This window comes from Pelodiscus sinensis, unplaced genomic scaffold (assembly GCF_049634645.1).
Source record: "Pelodiscus sinensis isolate JC-2024 unplaced genomic scaffold, ASM4963464v1 ctg70, whole genome shotgun sequence".
NCBI lineage: Eukaryota > Metazoa > Chordata > Testudines > Trionychidae > Pelodiscus > Pelodiscus sinensis.
In genome coordinates this window covers 536,516-553,372 of record NW_027466028.1, presented here as the reverse complement: position 1 = coordinate 553,372, position 16,857 = coordinate 536,516, and the positions used below count along the sequence as shown (strand labels likewise).

Genomic DNA, 16,857 nt, shown 5'->3' with positions numbered 1-16,857 from the left:
CCACCTCCCCCGACTCTCGGGCGTAACCAAGACCTTCCCAACTGAACCAATATCTTTGAAATGTTCCATGTGCTGTGTAAGTTGGTATGTATAATTTGATTTTCTTTGTTGTATAAGCTTAGTATTGTAGTTGTTTTGGGTAGTACATAGAGTTTATAGTTATCACTGTTATTTAATTAGTGTAGCAAACAATTTCAAACCAACCTGACAGCTTTCACAAGGTAACAAGCCTTGTGGATGGGGAGGGGGAAGTGGTTGACATGTTATATCTTGATTTTAGCAAAGTTTTTATACTAATGTAACCTAAATGGAGTACAATAAGACAAGTGCAACACCGGTTGGAAAACAGTGCTCAGGGTGTCGCTATCAGTTGTTTACAGTCATGCTAGAAGGACAGACTGAGCGTGTCCTGCAAGGATCAGTTCTAGAGACATTTCTGTTCAACGCCTTCATCAGTGCTTTAGATAATGGCATTGAGACGGGTGAGATGGGGGGGCAGTCAAACACCGGCATGTGCCACCGGGCTCCTTGTCGCTTCTGCAAACACCAAAATGTCTGGGTAGAAGCAAAGTGACGCGGCCAGGACCGCTAGGAGCGGTTCGCACGTGCAGTGGACAGCACACTAACTAGGAGCTTCTGCAAAGGGGGCGGAGCCCGCCAGGGGGCGGGGCGCGAGACGGGGCGGGGCGGAGCCCGCCAGGGGGCGGAGCGCGAGACGGGGCGGGGCGGAGCCCGCCAGGGGGCGGGGCGCGAGACGGAGCAGGGGGCGGGGCTGAGCCCGCCAGGGGGCGGAGCGCGAGACGGGGCGGGGCGGAACCCGCCAGGGGGCGGAGCGCGAGACGGGGCAGCTCCCCGCCTGGGCACCGCGAGAGAAGCGACCCCCCGCTGCTCCCAGCCTGCGCCGCAGAGCGGCCTAGAGACCGCGCCGTGACGTCAGCAATCCCCGCCGCAAGGGGCTCAGCCAGGCTTGGCGGCCGCCGCTGCCCAACCTGCGAGCGCGAGACGGGAACGGAAGTCGTGTGCTGCGGGTAGCTTTCATGGGGTCCCACGGGGCACAGTAACCGGAAGTTACGTTGCCTCAGTAAACTCTCTCAGCGGAAGTTAAGTTGCCACAGTAGGCATAGACTGGAGGGCAGCCAGGACCAATGACCGGAAGTTAGATTGCTCTCCCCCCCCCCCCCCCCAATGGCGGGCAAGTGGAAACAGAGAACGGAAGTTAGGTTGCCTCTGTAAACTGTCTCAGCGGAAGTTATGTTGCCGCAGTACGCGTCTATAAGAGTCCGGCTGGGAACGGTGAGCGAAAACTGCCACGGCTCTGTGCCTGGCTACGGGGCAGCAGTGAAGGTGGGGAACGGACTGGGGCAGCGCCTGACAGGCATGGCGGGAAGCCAATGAGATGAGGGGCCACTGGAGCCTACCCCTCCCGTGCGTGGCTGGTGCTAGTGCGGAGCGTGCGCAGGGCGAGGCAGCGGGAAGTCGCCCAGCAAGCCCGGCCCCTCTGCAGCGCGCGGTCCCCGCTCGCGCCCCGCCTTCTCCTGGCAACCGCCCTGCAGCGACACTGCATTTCCCATCGTGCATTGCTCCGCCCCATCGCCCTGCGGGCCGGGGCCGCCCTGGCGCTTCCAGGCCGAGGCTCTGTCGGGCTTCAGGCGGGGTGCCTGGGGCACGTGGCAGGCAGGCTGTGAGGGGTGCGCTGTCTTAGCTGGCCACAGGGGGCGCTGCCGCGCTGGCCCACCGGCGGGGAGGGGGCTCGGGGACCCACAGGGCAGTGTCCCCGCTGGCCACAGGGGGCGCTGCCGCGCTGGCCCACCGGCGGGGAGGGGGCTCGGGGACCCACAGGGCAGTGTCCCCGCTGGCCACAGGGGGCGCTGCCGCGCTGGCCCACCGGCGGGGAGGCGGCTCGGGGACCCACAGGGCAGTGTCCCCGCTGGCCACAGGGGGCGCTGCCGCGCTGGCCCACCGGCGGGGAGGGGGCTCGGGGACCCACAGGGCAGTGTCCCCGCTGGCCACAGGGGGCGCTGCCGCGCTGGCCCACCGGCGGGGAGGCGGCTCGGGGACCCACAGGGCAGTGTCCCCGCTGGCCACAGGGGGCGCTGCCGCGCTGGCCCACCGGCGGGGAGGGGGCTCGGGGACCCACAGGGCAGTGTCCCCGCTGGCCACAGGGGGCGCTGCCTGGCTGCACGCACAGGTGACACCTGGTTTGCACCTGTCCACCGGGGAGCCCGGGCTCTCCCTGACCCTAACCCCAACCTGCCTGTTTGTGATGTAATCACCCGACTTAATTCGTTCTTAGAAACCAAAGTTTCCTGGAATTCTTTAGGACCCTGTGACTGACTTCCCTGGTATGTGAACTCAAATGGCTACCTCTGAGCCGGGGGGGAGGGGGGGGATGCAGCCTGCCACATTTAACTACTCCTGTGAAATCTCTTTCTACACCGTGAACACAAATACAACTAGATTTTGCAAATTAAGAACAAATGCACAGTCAATGGGGAAAATCTCATTTTGTGAGTGTCCCAGTTTAAAGCAGAGATTTCACGTAAGTCAAAACTCTGATAGCATCCAGCTCATCTACAACTCCCTCCTTCTACACCAAGAATGGGGAATCGTGGGTGTAGCAAATAGTGGCAGGAGAGCAAATAAACAAACCAATCAGTCTAGTGTCAGTAATTCCTAGTAGAAGGAAACTGGGACATTGAGCAATTGGTGATGCTACAGGCTTGATTGAGGTAGCAAGCGGGGGTGGGGGGATGGAGGGAGGAATCAACTAGCATATTGGATAGTCGACTGGTCCTTAACATCCTTAGGAAGTGCCGTCATGGAGTCCCCGCTGTCCCCAAGCTCCATGCTGCGCTGCTGCTTTCAAATGCCACACAGAGCCTGGGTTCAGCTGGGGACTCTGCGGCATTTCCCAGAACCCAGGATCAGCAGGGGACTCCCCAACTGACTCCGGACTCTGCATGGCATTTCTGCAGAACCTGGGGTCAGCTGGGGATTCCCCAGCTGATCCTGGGCTCTGTGCAGCGCTGCCCCTTTGGGTCAGCTTCTTGCAGCACTGCCCCTTTGAAACGCTGAGGTGGCATTTCAAAGGGGCAATGTCACATAGAACCCAGGATCAGCTGTGCAGTGCTGCCACTTTGAAGTACCCTCTCTTCCCTGCTGTCCCTTTGCTGTTCATCCACCTGTATATGTCTTTCTGTCTGTCCATCTTCCAGGCTCTCTGTGCCTATGTCTGTCTTTCTATCCATCTAATAGACCATCTGCCCATCCATCTGTCTACTCATCCATCTGTCCTTTTATCCTGAGGGTGGCTGTGAAGTTCTACAATGCAGTCCAGCAGCTGCCTTCATAATTCCAGTAGGGCAGATCAGTTAACATTGAGAGGACCAGCTTACTGTTTAGCAGCCAGTTTTTCCAAGTGCTCTAAAAGCCACCTGCATCTCAGCCTCTCTGTTGTGATGCTGTTGGCCACTAGCCTTTTCAGAGCCCAGACAGGGACTATTCGGCCCTTTATTTTTGTGCCTCAGTGTGGGTCAATCACTCTGGAAAATCTAGCCTGGTTGGTGGGGGCTAAAAAAGGGCAAACTACTCCAGAGCCTGGGTCTCTGTCAACAAGTGTAACCTCGACTCACCATGGTAGAAGCCAGGCAAGAGTCTGTGGAAATTTCCTTGGGACCGTCCAACGCTCCAGCATGGAAAACCCCACTTCTGTCCAGCAGCTAAGGGGAGGTTTTGTCCCATGACAGGGATATTGACAGCAGGAACTGGAATCCTTGCCTGGGTGGATGTCTAGTTTTCATTCCAGCTTTGAGTTAGATCTGCTTCGTCTTTTTCCTTGTTGGCCCAGAAGGGAGAGGGGACAGCACACTGAATCTTTGCTTTCCAGCTGTGCCTGGCTGGCGCATGCTGAGCAGGGAAGCTGGGAGTCTATAAATAATTCTACAGAAATAGCAGCTGTCTGTGCTGTAGTGAACCAGACCAGCCAGGAGAGGGGGACTGCTGCTCATCCAAGACAAAGGGGAACAGGCAGGTTGGTGGGGGAAGTCCCCCATGGGAATAGCAAGTAGTAAACTGTAGCACATTGCAGCAGGGGCATGGATGCGTCTGCCACTAAGGAGGTACTGTTTGACAAAGACAGGGTCATCACTTTCAGTTTAGAAATGGGCAGAATGTGTCAGATTCACTGGGCCCCAGACCCTCTCCTGCATCATCCAGGACCCATGATTCTCAGGTGCTAGTACCTAGACTGGCACGTGGAGGCTTGGATCCAGTTCTCAGTGTTGTCAACTTGAGTCTCTTCATTCACAAGCATTGGATTGAGTCCCATGCTGCAGGTTTTGATGATAGGTGCCCTGGATTCTCCCTGTTACATTTGGCTGCAATTCATCAGAACACGTGCCTGTGGTCTGGTCTGCCCACACAAATCACATCAAGTTAATGCAGTGGGCTACTGAATCTATTGAATGAAACTGGGGCCACCTGCTTCTTTGGCCAGTTTAAGAGGGGTTGCATGGCATAGATTGATTCAATAATAAACTAAGCGCATTCAGGCCTACAGTCCTTTTTCAAAAGTGACTTCAGCTCCTAAGACCTACGTCGGGGTAGGCAAAGGGGCCTCAGTGGGCTAGATCCAGCCCAAGCAGGTTGACCTGTCCTGCGGAGGCCCTGCCGCTCCCCCGCCCCCAGGCCAATCAGGGCCTGGGGAGGGCAGGGGGAGAAGCACATGAAGTCCCCTCCCATCCTGCAAGAGGCTTGGCACTTAAAGTCAATCACCCAGGCTACGTCTAGACTGCAAGCCTCTTTCGAAAAAGAGCGTCTAGACTGCAAGCAGTACTTTAGAAAAAGCAAGCCGCATTTTCGAAAGAAAGCACCGAGAGAGTCTGGATGCTCTCTTTCTAAAAAGCCCTGTTTGCTTTCAAGAACGCCTTTTTTCGAAAGAGCACTTTCGAAAAAAGGCGTTCTTCCTCATGAAATTAGGTTTACTGCCGTCGAAAGAAAAGCCACGTTCTTTCGATTTAATTTCGAAAGAACGTGACTGTAGTCTAGACTCAAGTGAAGTTTTTTCGAAAAAAGGCTACTTTTTTCGAAAAAACCCTTGAGTCTGGACACAGCCCCACTGCTATTCAGCTGGTGGTTGACTTTATGCGTGGCACTCCCTTGCAGGGTGAGGGCAGAGAGCAAGAGACTTCACGTGCTGCCTCTCTCCCAGGCCTCGATTGTCCTGGGGGTCAGAGGAGGGAATTTGCAGCGTCTCCTCTACTGCCAGAGGCACTGGTGTTAGAGTGAACAGTCAGCTGTTCAGAACAGCTGGCAGTTCTCTTAGGGGCACAGGGTCAAAGACTGCGCGCTCCCTCAGCTCCAGATCAACCAGGGTCTGTGGTCCAACCCCTTCCAGGGTGGCCCAGGCCACTTCAAAAATTTCTGAAATGGCCCCCAGTCAAAAATGATTGCCCATCCTGGCCTATATCCATCCTAGAATCATAGAATAATAGGACTGGAAGGGACCTCAAGAGGTCATCGAGTCCAGCCCCCTGCCCTCAAGGCAGGACCAAGCTCCATCTACACCATCCCTGACAGATGTCTATCTAACCTGTTCTTAAATATCTCCAGAGAGGGAGATTCCACCACCTCCCTTGGCAATTTATTCCAATATTTGACCACCCTGACAGTTAGGAATTTTTTCCTAATGTCCAATCTAAACCTCCCCTGCTGCACTTTAAGCCCATTACTCCTTGTCCTGTCCTCAGAAACCAAGAGGAACAAATTTTCTCCTTCCTCCTTGTGACACCCTTTTAGATATTTGAAAACCGCTATCATGTCCCCCCTTAATCTTCTTTTTTCCAAACTAAACAAGCCCAGTTCATGAAGCCTGGCTTCATGGGTCATGTTCTCTAAACCTTTAATCATTCTTGTCGCTCTTCTCTGTACCCTTTCCAATTTCTCCACATCTTTCTTGAAATGTGGCGCCCAGAACTAGAAGGTATTTAGGTGCCTTTGAGTGCTAGGGGACATGTTTTCAAAAGTATTTAGAGCCCCAAAGATGCAGCTAGGTGCCTAGTGGGGTTTTCATACATGCCTAAGCAAGGCAGGTGCCTAATTCTTTAGTTTCAATGGGATTTTAGCCTCTAACCTGCTTTGTTGCTTTTGAAGATGCCACTATGTGCTCGTAAGAATCGTAGGTGCCCAAATACCATTGAAAATCTGGCATTAAGTCACTTTTGAGTCATTCGGATCCTTTGGAGAATTGTACCCCAGGCTGAATGAATTCCAAGTCTTATCATCTCTTGGTATCTGTGGGCCTGTCTACACTACCCCGCTAGTTCGAACTAGCGGGGTAATGTAGGCATACCGCACTTGCAAATGAAGCCCGGGATTTGAATTTCCCGGGCTTCATTTGCATAAGCGGGGAGCCGCCATTTTTAAATCCCCGCTGGTTCGAACCCCATGTAGCGCGGCTGCACGGGGCTCGAACTAGGTAGTTCGGAATAGGAATCCTATAAGAGAATACCGATTGAAAGATTTTACAAATATTTGTGTATGTTTTTCTACAGTTTCAACTATATTGATTTCAATTACAATACAGAAGGCGAAATGTAGAATGCTGGCTTGATATTATTATTTTTATTACAAATATTTGCTCTGTAGAAAAGATAAACAACAGAAAAGGTGATTTTCAGTTCACCTCAGGCAAGTACTGCTGTGCAACTTCTTGACTGTGAAAATGCAACTTACAAAGAATCTTTTTGTACATAACTGAACTCAAAACCAATAGTCCATTCAACAGTCTTGAAAATTCCATTTTTGCCACATCCTAGGAACACTCTGCGCATGGTTCCACATAGTGTCTCCCTTCTGTGTGTGTTGCTGTTAAAGCAAATGACTGTCGTGACCATGCAGCATCGATCGCGTGGGCCATCACTCTAAGCTAGCTGTGATTGCTCAAGGATGTCTAGTGATTCCCAGTCAAACCATCAGCCAGAGCGTTTTAGAAGCTCCAACTCTGCAGTCTTCTCATTGTGCTGCAGGTCACGTGTTCATGAGGCAGAGGTTTCTCGGGAGGGCAAGGTGCAGTTTGAATACCATCTCTTAGCTCTCTGTCGTTTACAAAGCTACCGACTTTGCAATAGCATTGGTTACGCTTTTGTACTTGTGCGATCCATGGGCTTGTCACACAAACACCAACTTTCAAAACTGCCAAGGACCCAACCCTCCCCCACTCTACCTTTGCCCCACCTCTTCCCGTCCAGTTGCCCCCTTCCCTGAGTATACCAAGGCAAGGTAAAGGAGGCCAGCTCTGTGCTCCCAGAAGGGGTCAGGCCTTGGGCGGAGGGGACTGGGCCAGAGCAGTGAACCCCCAGTGCTGTCCAGAGCACGCCACCTGGTTCTGCAGCACACAGCACTCCAGCAGCGATGTAAAGGACCCAGGGTTCCAACCACTGCCGCAATAGCATTCCCTTTTGAATCCTTTGTGCCCCCCAGCGGCAGGCTCGAGCACACCACATGGTTGCTTCTCCTCCCTCCCACCCAGAGCCTCCTGGTGATGGGAGAGAGTACTGGGGAGGGAGAGGGAGGTGCTGCTCTGTGGGGGTCTGCTGGAGAGTGGGAGGTGCTGGGGAGTTGGGGAGCACTAATAGAGGGGCTGCCAGTGGGTGCTCAGCACCCATCAGTTTCCCCCTGTGGGTGCTTCACCCCAGAGTTGGCGCCTGTAGCTTGTAGTGATCCTGAAACTCTGTAAACACACTGGCTGTGTCTAGACTGGCAAGTTGTTCCACAAAAGCAACTGCTTCTGCGGAAAAACTTGCCAGCTGTCTACACTGGCTGCTTGAATTTCCGCAGGAACACTGATGATCTCATGTAAGAAATCAGTGCTTCTTGCGGAAATACTATGCTGCTCCCGTTCGGGCAAAAGTCCTTTTGCGCAAAAGCTTTTGCACAAAAGGGCCAGTGTAGACAGCTCAGATTTATTTTGCGCAAAAGCGCGTCTAGATTGGCACGGACGCTTTTCCACAAAAAGTGCTTTTGCAGAAAAGCGTCCGTGCCAATCTAGAAGCTCTTTTCCGCAAATGCTTTTAACGGAAAACTTTTCCATTAAAAGCATTTGCGGAAAATCATGCCAGTCTAGATGTAGCCACTCTGTCATGGCTTGCAGCATTCGTTTGCTGTCGGTGGGTTAGTAGCACAAGAGTAGCAGGTACAAGCATGTTTAGCATGTAGGTGGTACTACAGACTTGAAGTACTTTGATGGTATTAGTGATAGAAATGTAGCCATGTTAGTCTGGGGTAGCTGAAGCAAAATGCAGGACAATGTAGCACTTTAAAGACTAACAAGATGGTTTATTAGATGATGAGCTTTCGTGGGCCAGACCCTCTTCCTCAGATCAAATAGTGGAAGAAAATAGTCACAACCATATATACCAAAGGATGCAATTAAAAAAAAGTGAACACATATGAAAAGGACAAATCACATTTCAGAACAGGAGGTGGGTGCAGGGGGGGAGGGGAAGGAAGGAAGGTAAGTGTTTGTGAATTGATGATATTAGAGGTGGGGAGAGTGGGATGTCTGTGAGCTAATGGTATTAGAGGTGATAATTGGGGAAGCTATCTTGGTAATGGGTAAGATAGTTTGAGTGTTTGTTCATTTCTTCCCGGAGAGTGTCGAATTTTAACATGAATGACAGTTCAGAGGATTCCCTTTCAAGTGCAGATGTAAAAGGTCTTTGTAGCAGAATGCAGGTGGTTAAGTCATTGAGAGAGTGTCCTTTCTGGTTAAAATGGCAAGAAACTGTTTTTTCTTTGTGATCTTGTCTGATATCTGTTTTGTGGGCATTAATCCTTTGGCGAAGTGTCTGAGATGTTTGTCCAATGTACATAGCAGACGGACACTTTCGGCACATGATAGCATAAATGATATTTCTGGATGCGCAGGAATATGTGTTCTTAATCTTATAACTCACTCGGTTAGGTCCAATAATGGTATCAGCAGAATGAATATGTGGATAAAGCTGGCAACGGGGTTTGTTGCAAGGGAAGGTACCAGGGTTGGTATTAGTGTGGTATGTCCTGTGGTGGTTGGTAAGAATCATCTTGAGGTTAGGTGGTTGTCTATAGGAGACTATGGGTCTGTCTCCCAGAGCCTCTTTGAGTATGGTATCCTGTTCCAGTATAGCCTGTAGTTTATTGATAATGTGTTGGACAGGTTTAAGTTGGGGGTTGTAGGTGATGAGAAGTGGTGTTCTATTGTTGGTTTTCTTGGGTCTGTCTTGAAGTAGATGGTTTCTAGGTATTCGTCTGGCTCTTTCAATTTGCTTTTTTATTTCTCCGGGTGGGTAGTTGAGGTTTATAAATGCTTGGTAGAGATCCTGAAGCTTCTGGTCTCTGTCAGTGGGATTAGAGCAGATGTGGTTGTATTGAAGGGCTTGGCTATAGACGATGGATCGTGTGGTGTGTTCTGGATGGGAGCTGGAAGCATGTAGGTAACTGTATGAGTCGGTGGGTTTTCTGTAGAGAGTGGTGTCTAATTTTCCATTGTTGATTTGTACTGTGGTGTCCAGGAAGTGGATCTCTCGTGAAGAATGGTCCAGGCTGAGGTTGATGGTGGGGTGTAGGTTGTTGAAATCTCTGTGGAATATCTCCAGTGTTTCTTGGCCATGTGTCCAGATCATAAAGATGTCATCGATGTACCGTAGGTAGAGAAGGGGTGAAAGGGGACGGGAGTTGAGGAAACGTTGTTCTAGGTCAGCCATAAAGATGTTAGCATACTGTGGGGCCATGCGTGTACCCATGGCTGTGCCGCTGATCTGGAGGTATAAGTTGTTCTCAAACTGGAAATAATTGTGGGTGAGAACAAAGTTACATAGGTCTGCTATCAGGTTGGCAGTGGTGTCCTCTGGGATAGTGTTTCTAATTGCTTGTAATCCGTCTTCATGTGGGATGTTGGTATATAGAGCTTCTACATCCATGCTGGCAAGGATGGTGTTATTGGGGAGGTTATCGATGTTTTGTAGTTTCCTTAGGAAGTCAGTAGTGTCTCAGAGATAGCTGGGGGTGTTGGTTGCGAAGGGTTTGAGAAGAGTGTCTACATAGCTGGATAGACCAGTAGTGAGTGTGCCAATACCAGAGATGATGGGACGTCTGGGGTGCCCAGGTTTATGGATCTTGGGAAGCAGATAGAACAATCCTGGTCGGGGGTCAGAAGGTGTTTCTGTGTGGATTTGTTCCCGAGTAGCTGTGGGGAGGCTTTTAAGGAGATAGTGTAGTTTCTTTTAGTATTCCAAGGTGGGATCAGAGGGGAGAGGTTTGTAAAATGTGGTATTCGAGAGTTGTCTGGTTGCCTCCTGGTTATAGTCGGCCTTCTTCATAATGACCACAGCACCCCCTTTGTCAGCTGGTTTGATTATAATGTCCAGGTTGTTTTTGAGACTCTGGATGGCATGGTGTTCAGCGTGGCTAAGATTGTGTGTCGCTTGTTGTCGTTTGCAAATAATGTCAGTCTGTGCGTTGTTGCAGAAGCTTTGTATATAGAAATCCAGATTGTAATTCCGACCGTCAGGGGGAGTCCATATAGAATTATTTTTCCTTTGGTGTTGATAGGGGGGATCTGGTAGGTCAGATTGATGTTCATTGGTGGTTTGGAAATATTCTCGGAGGCAGAGGCGGCAAAAAAAAGCCTCAAGGTCACCACAAAATTGTATCCAGTTTGTGGGGGACGTGGGGCAGAAAGAGAGATCCATAGTCTCCTATAGACAACCACCTAACCTCAAGATGATTCTTACCAACCACCACAGGACATACCACACTAATACCAACCCTGGTACCTTCCCTTGCAACAAACCCCGTTGCCAGCTTTATCCACATATTCATTCTGCTGATACCATTATTGGACCTAACCGAGTGAGTTATAAGATTAAGAACACATATTCCTGTGCATCCAGAAATATCATTTATGCTATCATGTGCCGAAAGTGTCCGTCTGCTATGTACATTGGACAAACATCTCAGACACTTCGCCAAAGGATTAATGCCCACAAAACAGATATCAGACAAGATCACAAAGAGAAAACAGTTTCTTGCCATTTTAACCAGAAAGGACACTCTCTCAATGACTTAACCACCTGCATTCTGCTACAAAGACCTTTTACATCTGCACTTGAAAGGGAATCCTCTGAACTGTCATTCATGTTAAAATTCGACACTCTCCGGGAAGAAATGAACAAACACTCAAACTATCTTACCCATTACCAAGATAGCTTCCCCAATTATCACCTCTAATACCATTAGCTCACAGACATCCCACTCTCCCCACCTCTAATATCATCAATTCACAAACACTTACCTTCCTTCCTTCCCCTCCCCCCCTGCACCCACCTCCTGTTCTGAAATGTGATTTGTCCTTTTCATATGTGTTCACTTTTTTTTAATTGCATCCTTTGGTATATATGGTTGTGACTATTTTCTTCCACTATTTGATCTGAGGAAGTGGGTCTGGCCCACGAAAGCTCATCATCTAATAAACCATCTTGTTAGTCTTTAAAGTGCTACATTGTCCTGCATTTTGATGGTATTGGCATTCAGCCTTGAAGTAGCTACAGGTAACCAGCTTCTTATCCAGAGAACAAATCAGAAGTTTTTTTAAACATAAACTTGTCATCCAAAAGACCTGAACTTTTGCTCCTTTGTTCCATTGCCATTTTCTTGTATTTAATCATGAGATCACAAGAGCACGGTAGAACTGTGCCAGTGTCCACCCAGTAATGAAATACAGCAAGCATAGAGTCAAAACAGAGGAGTGTTCAATTAATGCTCATTTTAAAAAACACATTCATTACATGCGTTAACCATGATTGACAGATCTAAAAATAATACTTGTACATTTGTAAGTTGCACCTTCATAGTAAAGAGATTGCGCTAGAATACTTGCATGAGGTGACCTGAAAAATTCTATTTCTTCTGTTTATTTTTTTTAAAGTGCAAATATTTATAATAAAAATAGTAATATAAAGTGAGCACTGTACACTTTATAGTCTGTGTTGTGATTGAAATCAATATAGTTGGCAATGTAAAAAAAAATCCAAAAATATTTAAAATACATGTCAACTGGTATGCTCTTCTTATTTAATGGTGACATTAAAATTACAAAAGCGTAAAAAACAACAAATAGTCCAGCTGTCTTAAAGGTGCTGCTAGACTATTCATTGTTTTTTACGTTTTTCAAGTTACAGACTAACTCAGCTACCTCTCTGAAGCTATTAAAATTACAATAAATTGCGACTATTTTTTAAAATCACACAATTACCTGCAATTCTTTTTTTTTTTTAATCGTTTGAAAGCCCTGTGTCCCTGGGTGGGCACTGACAGAACTTGATGACTTCTCATGGTTCCTTCCAGCTCTATGATTCTATCATCCCACCCTTCCCAATGCAGTATCCCACTGGCCAGTCAGGCATTAAAGCAACATGTTGAGCATCTGTCCTCCTCTTTCCTATCCTGTTCCCCGAGGGAGGGAGAATGCTGTGGGGAGTGGAGGGTTCTGGTTTTGTGGGTTTTGTTGTTTAAACATCTGGGTTTACACTAGGGCAGGCTGGTGGGAGCAGCGCTCCTTGGACTTGGCGTGGAAGGTGGGGCACTTTGGGCTAGCCCTTAGCTGCCGCAGGAGTGTGTTGCACTGGCTGGCCTGGCTCCCGAAGAAGCACCATCTCCTGCTCAAAGTTGCTTTGCCCTGGTGGGAGATAATTCCCCGGGGCCGGAGGAGTGGAGCTTTGCGCTCTTGTAAATTTGCTGGGTCCAGCCCTTTGAATACCATGAGGACCTGGATTGGGGCCTTTGGCTGGACTTGCTATTTGGCAAGGAGTCAGCTTTGTGCATTTGGCAGCAGGGCAGTTCCTACAGAGCAAGGCCAAGCCATTAGCCCCTACCCCAAGGTCCCCTCCTCCCTGCCTCGGCTCCCAGACCACAGCTGCCGGGATAACCCATGGCAGCAGCAAAGGACAAGGAAAGGAATGTGAAAAGCAGAACAGGCCAACATCTCCCCAAACCTGCTAGTTATAACGGGCCTGGAAGCTCTAGGCCCAGCTTCTCCCACCACCTGCCCTGCTCTCAATCTCTGGATGAAACTCACCCAGTGCACACTGCCACAGACCACTCTCCCTCCCTTGCTTTCCTGACTCACAGGTACCACGGTGGGTGAAAACAAGGGGCCAGCAGACAAGCTTAACACCTGCACAGGTTGGGAGGCTGCGACCTGATGACTAACACAGATGCTTCTTCAGTCATCTGGAGCCTGGGAGGTGAATGTTGGCTTGGGGTGGGCATGCGTGTGTTGTGGGGAGGGGGTGTTGTGTGTGTGTGAGTGTGTAGGCAGTAGGGTGGGTGTTGTGCTTGGAAGGATTTCATTTTTCCTGGGCCTTTTATTTTCTTCCTGTCAGTTTCTTCAGCAATATCTGCATTGCGTGGGGTTGGATTATTCCACTCGTCTTGAGGGGACTGACGTGGGCTTCCGCTAGTCCTTGGGAACAGTTCATGAATGACTCACCTGAAACTTAGGCTTGTGATTCATCCCTCCGCTGGGGCTTCCAAAGCAGCCCCCTCCCCTGCACACACGCACACACAAGGTAAATATCTAATGCAGACTCAGTGCTGCTCACACAAACTCTGCTGGCATCTGCTTCTCCTCTCCTTGGTCTGTTCTTGAGCTTAACCCTTTGCAGGCATCGCTTCCACAGATGTTGTCATGCATTTCTTGCAACCTCTGAGCCTTCAGCCTGCGTTAGTCACACTTAGGGGGAGGGACAACCCCCCCTCCGGGAGTGCATTGGTGAGGGGTTTGTTTCTGCACCAATGCAGTGCAAAGCGAAGGCCTCATTTTCCATCACCCTTCCCTAGGAGCAATGCTTTACATCAGTGCAAAGTGGAGGCAGATTGTTCCTGCACTTGTAGTGCATTACACCTGCTTTGCACAAGGTGCAAGGCAGAGTAGTGTAACTTATCGAGTCAGTGGTACCAGTGCAAGCTCTGGTTTGTATCAGCGCAGTGCACCTATATCAGGAGTTCACTTGCCTATCACCCCCAGCGTAATCAGACTGGTGCCAGTTTCCCTAGCCAAGCCCCTATATGCATAGCAGGGCTGTCAATTTAGCTGAGTTAACTCCTGTGATTAATGCAGGGCAGGATTAATGCAGGTGTTAGTGGTGCGCTGCTCCTTCGAAGTGCCGCCTCGGTGCCCCAAAGGGGCAGCGCTGCACGGAGCCCAGGGTCAGCTGGGAACTCCCTGGGCTCCCACGGTGCTACCCCTTGAAAATGCCAGGGCGGCCTTTCCAAAGGGCAGTGCTGCACGGAGCCAGAGTCAGCTGGGGACTCCAGCTGATCCGGGGCTCCTGCAGTGCTGCCCCTTTGAAACGCAGTTGCTGCATTTCAAAGGGGCAGCTGCACTGAGCCTGTGGTCAGCTGAGGACTCCAGCTGATCCCGTGTTTCCATCGCGCGATTAATGGCAATTAATTTTTGTAATTGCTTGACAGCCCTAATGCTTAGGATCTGCGCTGCAGCTCAGTGAAAACACTTGGCAGTTACTCCACACTGTTCCACCATTGATCTCAAAGCACCATGCAAAGTGACTAGCATTAAGAAAACTGAATCAGGGCCCAGATTGTCATAAGTAGCCACTGATTTCAGGTATTGCAATTCTGGAGCAGCTCACACCCTGATTTTTCAAGGGTGCTGAAGTCGATGGGTGCTCAGGCTTTCCAATGTCCAAGACAGACTTAACTCCAGCTTTGAGTTGAGGCCCAAAGCCAGGGCAGGATGGGGGGAAGCCTTATTTCATCCCAGCTATAGTTCCCATCACCCTTGCTGCTGGCCTTCACATTCCTCCCTGGTGTCAAACACCTGCACTAGTTCCTATATCTTCCTATGAAGTGGCTGGAGCTGGAGAAAGGGCACTAGATCAGATGGAGCTCTGCTTTGATGTGCAACCATTGCTAAATGCATCTCAGTCTCATTCCATGGACCCCCTGTTTTGCATTCCCAACACACACAGGGTTAGAAAGTCCAGGTGTGGGTTGGTTCTGGAAGGAGCAAGGCCAGTTGCAAGTGTGAAGAAGATCTTAACAAATGCTGCATCGCCATGGTGACCTCCTCCTTTCGTCACACAATGCATAGTCAACCTGTGGAACCCCTTGCCTGAGGATTTTGTGAAGGTCAAAACTATAAAAGGGTTCAAAGAAGAGCAAGAGAAGAGAGGTTAGGTCCATCAGTGCTTATTAGCCAGGATGGGTAGGAATGGTGTCTCTAGCCTCTGTTTGCCAGAAGCTGGGAATGGGTAACAGGGGAAGGGTCACTTCATGACTCCCTGTTCTGTTCATTCCCTCTGGGGCACCTGGCATCTGCCACTGTCAGAAGGCAGGACACAGGGCTGGATGGACCTTTGGTCTGTTCCAATCTGGCCGTTCTTGTGTTCTTATGTTTCATCCTGCGCTTAGGGCTCCATGCACCAGTGGGCTAGTGGTAGCGGGGTCAGCTATCACCTCGTGGCTCCTCCCATTTTGCAGGCACTCCTCCCACATTACTTCAGACCACTCCCCTCTGCCCTTTGCAAAGAATGGAGCTGGTTCTGCTGCTCCCATGGGGAAAAACTGCAAGTTTCCCACTGATTTCAACAGGGCTGGGTCTGTGTTACAAGTTGGCCTGGGGACATGAGGCTGGAGAGGAAAGTTTAGCAGCTTGTGCATGGAATATGAAGACAGGCCTTGGAGGAAGTTGCTAGATTCTTTGTCTTGCAAGCCTTATATTTTCTGACTATTTAACCCGTTCTGTCCCATTTTACTACCAACAGTAAGCTGGTGGGGCGGGTTCCCGTGTGGCCTAGGGCGCACACTGGCAGATTTGGTGTCATTACCACAGTAAGTTGTGGACAGAGAGTCTCTCTGTCCTGGCAACGCCAGCAGAAAGAAAAGCTACCTGGGATTTCACAGAGAACAGAGACTGTGGTGTGTAGCATTGACACTGGAATGGGGCCAACCAGTTGATATTTTCCCCAGCACATTTCAGAAACATTTGAGAAGCATCTGCCAGCCTCAGATTTGCAGCCTGCTCACAGAAACTCCACCTCACACGCTTTGGGCCCCTCATCCCCCCCCCCCCCCACTCTCGCTTGGGATTATGTCCAGTGTCTTTCGGGAGCCCAGAGAGCAGGCTGTGATGAAGCGGAGCTGGGAGCAGGCTGGGTCGCTCCACTTCCCACCATGCCCACCACCACCAGTGCATGCAAGGGTGTACCCAGCACCTGCTGCTGGTGCCATGCTCCTCCCCAGGCCGCCTTGGGCACTGCAGGATCCCCCAAAGTGCGGAGTCCAGGGCAGCTGCCCAAACCATCCAATCGCCAGGATGGCTCTGGCCAGAAGGGACCATCTGACCTTCCACATATCACAGGCCACCAGCACCACCCAGCACCCTACCCAGAGCAAAGCATTGCAACCCGCAGGAAATGAACCTCTGGTGCACCCCAGGCAGAGCGAGCCCCCAGGCAGGGGTTGCCAGAGGATGTGGGGAAGGCCAGAACTTGAACAGCGTTCAGAAAAGAGCTAGATAGATTCATGGAGGACAGGCCCATCAGTGGCGATTAGCCAGGCTGGGTAGGAATGGTGTGTTCATGGGTCCTGTGGTGCAGCTCAGGGCTTGCTTTGTTTTTACTACCGATGTTAATCGGGGTGGCGGGGAGAGAGACCCACTTGGGGAATGAAGAGCCAAAACTCAGGGCCAAACCTCCAGCTGAAATCACTGGCTTATGGTTTGCATTCTCAGGCCTCCCCCCCTCCAGCCTTACAACCGTGCTCCACCGGGCCAGACTCACTCCTGGTGTGCACTGC

At 50.4% G+C, this 16,857-nt stretch overlaps 1 protein-coding gene across 1 annotated transcript in view; it reads left to right on the top strand.

Annotated features, from left to right (window-relative positions):
• Positions 1–911: 911 nt before the first annotated feature.
• Positions 912–16,857, top strand: part of HDAC5 (histone deacetylase 5) — a 152,610-nt gene continuing 136,664 nt past the window's right edge. The window contains exon 1 of the mRNA XM_075918431.1: positions 912–1,293. The gene's annotated coding sequence lies outside the window, so the exon portion shown is untranslated. The remainder of the gene's footprint in view (positions 1,294–16,857) is intronic.